Source organism: Montipora capricornis, chromosome 2 (assembly GCF_036669925.1).
Source record: "Montipora capricornis isolate CH-2021 chromosome 2, ASM3666992v2, whole genome shotgun sequence".
Classification (NCBI taxonomy): domain Eukaryota; kingdom Metazoa; phylum Cnidaria; class Anthozoa; order Scleractinia; family Acroporidae; genus Montipora; species Montipora capricornis.
Window position 1 is genome coordinate 46,576,303 of NC_090884.1, and position 5,000 is coordinate 46,581,302.

The 5,000-nt window shown below is 38.2% G+C and overlaps 1 protein-coding gene across 9 annotated transcripts in view; it reads right to left on the reverse strand.

The window, feature by feature from the left end:
- Positions 1-5,000, reverse strand: part of LOC138024144 (uncharacterized) — a 19,845-nt gene that overhangs the window by 5,681 nt on the left and 9,164 nt on the right. For 5 of the 9 annotated variants that reach the window (XR_011126912.1, XR_011126919.1, XR_011126916.1 and 2 more), the window contains 5 exons: positions 4,964-5,000; positions 4,303-4,414; positions 3,732-3,924; positions 1,229-1,315; positions 1-8 (listed from right to left, as the gene is read on the reverse strand). The exon at positions 1-8 is cut by the window's left edge and continues 73 nt beyond it; the exon at positions 4,964-5,000 is cut by the window's right edge and continues 167 nt beyond it. The gene's annotated coding sequence lies outside the window, so the exon portion shown is untranslated. Of the gene's footprint in view, positions 9-1,228; positions 1,316-2,263; positions 2,324-3,731; positions 3,925-4,302; positions 4,415-4,963 lie in introns of all 9 variants that reach the window. The other 4 variants (XM_068871291.1, XM_068871261.1, XM_068871282.1 and 1 more) reach the window with 4 other exon arrangements.

Below are 5,000 nucleotides of genomic sequence, written 5' to 3' on the forward strand. Positions count from 1 at the left end.
AGCAGTGCCTGGAAGAATAGTTTAATGGCTAAATGATACTCATAAAAACAAGCCTTGGCCCTCACTGACTTTACCACCTATGAATTAGCTCTTTAAAACAAAAATGCATTCCAAAAAGATCGCCGTATGACAAGGGGCAGTTTTTCGCTTCTTTGTTTGTTTTCATGAAAGCCTGAAAAAGAGCTATAAAATTAATTTTAAAGGAAGGGGGTACTTCATTCGTTCTGCGCATACCAAGATATTTGGGTTGCCTATGGATGGCGCTTGCTAATACCGGGATATTTTTGCGTGGTTTAAAACGATGCGGAAAAAGCAGAGCTTAGCACTTGCTCTTCATATCATATCATATCATATCATACATATCATACATCTTTATTTACCCTCGGATTTTTAGAGTAGCTTGGTGTAGATAGTAATTTCTCCGAGCATTTACCCTCTCAACCATGATACACCACAGAAGACAGACCACAACACCGGGAACTACATGCCCTGCTCTTTGCGACAAGTGTGCGGGTTCTTTTACGTCTCACAGGATTATGAACATTGAAGGGTTGTGAGACGGGACCTCCGGCTTATCGTCCTTATCCGAGAAGACTAGAGAGTCTAACCATTTGCAGATGTAATTACAAAGGCAGCACTTTCTCGTCAGTTATTTAAAGACCCTGAGTGTTGGTCCGGCCGGAGTTCAACTCACGACCTCCCGCGTGACAACCCGGTGCTCAACCAACTGAGCCACCGATGCGCTGTTGTTATCCGAAAAAATAATTAGGAGTAACCACGCATTTTTCAGAGATAATTAAGATTCGATTTGGAAAAGAACGCGATACATTACTTTGTATATTAAACCTTTTTAAATATATTGTTGATTATTTATTTTCAAAAAAGGCGAGGCTACCTCTAATTTCCTTTTTGGATTTCAATAACATTTGTTAAGACCTGCTTTTCCCGCATATTCATAAATCGCGAAAAAGAACCTTTAAGTAAGACCGCACCGTCCTTAAGGCGTCCTCATTATTTATATTTTTCTCTCCTCAGACCCCTACCCCCTATACATGTAACACAGAGTACTTAAAGAAGAGAGTTATTGCAAGCAATGTTACTTTGGCTCTATTGAGAAGCTCAGGTTTTTTTTTTACTTCAGTCAGTTGCAAGATTTTCCAGTTTTCAAAGGGCCATCCCCAGAAAAAACCTAGCCTAGCCCTTTGCAAAACATAAACGGATCACTTACTTTTTTACTTTGGCTTTCTCTTGCTCCTGTTTTCTTTCGCTGAGTCATGGCATGTACTTGTTTCCTTAGTGGCAGATGCTCTATGTACTAGAAAAAAATGCATGTCGGAATTGACAAAATCGTGCACCGATGGCTCAGTAGCCTGCGTAGCAAGCGTCTCCAGCGGGCGAGAAACGAATTCATTTTCCTGGCCGCGCGAAAATCGGGCTAGCGCAAAAAAAAATTGTGGGGGGGGGGGGGTGGGGGAGGAGGAGAGGAGAAGGAAACGCTTGCGGACAAACCCTTAATTATGAAAACTCCCGTTAGTCCACGAACGGGATCTCTGATTGCACGACTCGGAATTTTTGATTAACACCTCAGTCCCTCATGTCAATATAATGTATCCTAGTAGCAAGCGAATAAATCAGAGAAAGTTATTCGCTTTTGCTGGACTCGTTTTTCGCTCGCTGAAATCACTCACTACGCAGGCTAAATGGCGAAGAGACCTTCTTTTAAAGAAGTGTTACATCGAGCAGTTAGCTCCGTTGTCGATAAAGGATTTAGCGGTGGCTTAAAAGAAGAAGAACAAATTTCGATTTATTAAACAGCTCGACCAAGGGGGAAATTTGCTCGTCCCGCTAGTTTCAGGAAAAGCCTCATTTTCTACGAAAGCAATGCCTGCGTATTAAGGACGGCGCCTACTATTATTATTGCGCATACGTTCTGCGCATCTCGAGATAGTCGGATTTCCTATGGGTGGTGCTTATTAATACAGGGATATTTTTGCGCGGTTTAAAACTATACGTAAATAGTAGATCTTAGTAAGTACTCTTGGTATCCAAAGAGAAATCTGGGGGTAACAATGCATTTTTGAGAGATAATTAAGCTTCAACTTGAGACAGAACGCCATACATTGCTTTGTATTTTAAAGCTCTTTACTAATATTATTTATTATCTTTCAAAAATGCGAGGTTACTCCCAATTTTCTTTTTGGGTTTCAATAACACTCGTTAAGATCTACATTTTCTCCATAATCATAAACCGGGGCAAAAATACCTTTCGAATTCTCACGGCTGGATTGGATCTAACATGGAATGGAGGCTAATGCGGGCAGATCTTTAATTAAATTGGAAAATAAAATTACACAAGATTAGAATTAAAAAGTTAAGAAAAAGTGAACAACAATGATTTGAATGATTGATTACTTATTATGGAACCACATAAAAGATACACTGTACTTTGTTGCATGTATATTCCTCACAACTGGCAAGAAAAAATTCTCAGCTATCAAATGAAAATGACACCAGAGTCACAAGCACAAATGGCCATGTACAATTTGTAGAATCAGTAAGAAAATGCTGCATGTGTACTTTTTCGTGCCAACTGAATTTGCTACCTAACAAGCTTCAATTCACTTTGAAACAATTTCATTATGATAAAACAGTACAACTCCGTATACACTATTTTTGTTGCGCCAAACTGAAGATTGCTAATATAAACAAATATCAGGTTTATCATATTTTATTTGCTTTTTCATCTCCTCATGCACATGCACTGGGGCACGTCCCAATGGGTTAATGGCATGTTCTTCATAGAAAGGATATATGTGGCGGCATGTACTAAAACCCGGAACACCGGAACGAAACCATCGGAACCGCCGAAACCACCGAAACACCGAAACGAAACTGCCGGAACCACCGAAAAAGCTATAAAAACTCGATCAAAACGATCGAAACAGCCTCAATGGCCGTCTTTATACTGGAGACAAATTATCCGTCTGGATGTACTTGGGCAAACATTTGGTTATGAGTTAGGCTGGATGGATGTTTGCCGAAGTCTCCAGTACAACAGCCATAAAGCGTGGAACACGGAATCGGGAGTCTGGAATCCGGACTTAAAAAAGAACATTAGGAAGTATGGCAAGAATAAAAACAGATGTATATATAGTTATTTTACTGTTTCCATGATGCATTATTGAAACAGTCTTACATGTTTTATCAGATGTTTTATATTCGGCATATACTGGCAGAAGGACACTAGCAGACTATTGAATGTTTGAAAAGATATGTCACGAGTATCTGTTGCGTTATCTGGAAACAATGCGAGATATTTGGAAATAACAGCTGAATTGTACATGTAGCCCTCGGAAATGTTTACTTGATTCACGTGTTTTCACTTTTGGTAGCCATCAGTTGTCTTTTTTAAGTTTGCCTGATAGATTGCTAACAATTTTGGTCACAGCTCACAGCTTCCTTTCAATCGATATATGATTTTTTGCCTGGGCACTAACTTATACAACCAAACGTACAGTAATAAAGGCTAAGATAATAGAAAGATTGTAAGCATTTTAATAATGCCCATTCTGGATTCCGTGTTTTGGATGCCAGATTCTATCTTTTAGGCAAAATGCGTCGAGGCTGTTTCGATCGTTTTGTTCAACATTTTATAGCTTTTTCGGTGGTTCCGGTGGTTTCGTTTCGGTGTTCCGGGTTTTAGTACATGCCATATGTGGCAATATATGTACCTGGACATTCTTCTTCCCAACTCCTATCATGAGCTGCTTACCAGGCTCTTTACACTTGCCACACCCAAAATAACCATTAAACTGTTTCATACATAGCCACATGGCACGAGCTGGTGCATAAAAACAGCAACATCAAGGAGAATGGCTTTGTGTGTTCGTACCTCCTGTTCTGTGGGTGAAGGGACAGTTAATCCTTGGAGAAAAGAATAAAGAAAAATATTAAAATTGGAATCAACAAGAGTTACTTATAAACAGATTGTGTGGCATGACTCCACTTAAATGGGTCTCGATCAAGGGCATGTTTACACTGTATTGCTATAACAATTGTAGAATAACCAACAGATAAAGTAAACAATTACTCTTGAGAAGTTCCAACAAGTTACTATCACGTTACTTAATATATGTGCATGATGTAATTTGATTTAAAAGCCACACCTCAAGTTGTGAACCTTGCAGGTCCTTGTAATTTTCTGCTACAGATTTGCATTTTCCCAACATATTTAGCTTGCATTAATTTATTTTGTATGTATATTTGGGTGATTGTGCGTGGTAAGAAGAATGACACACTTACCACTAGAGAAAAGCCCCTGGATTGAAAGGGAAAATGGTCTTAGAAATGTTGGTAAGTGCGGCTTTCCTTTCCCAAACCAAAGTCCAGCAAACAAACGATTTTACGGCTCGATCTGAGAAGAAAAATATATTAAATAAGTAGATATTAAGTGCTTATACTATTAAGAGAAGTCAAATAATTATTGTATGATCATGGAATGTTTGGCTACCTGAACCAATTCTGGTTATGTAAATAAATAAGTGCATCAAACAAATACATGTATACTATACAGTTCCAGGGTCCAAAACTATATGAAACCTCTTCAAAAAGGAGCAAACTGGTGACTGACTTAAATGTTTAAGTAGCGAGATCATAAAGCTTGGTTGCCAATTTTATATTTCTATCCATTTACTCTAAAATTTCCATTTTACAGTCAAAATGCAAAATTTTATTTCATTATGCATCTTCTTTAGTGTACTTGTGGTAAACCTCAATGAAGAAGCTGATAGCACTCAATAAAACAGATTGGATTGTTTTGTTAATAATATCTAGTCGCATAAATTGTACATTTTAATCTAACTGAAATACAATATAAATCTGTTATATATAACCAAATAGTGAGTAGGAATCCTAGTCTAATAGTAGAGTGCTTGATTATGCTAAACAAGCCATGTACATTAACCTTTCCAGTGATGGCAGTTCATTAATTGTGAGATAAA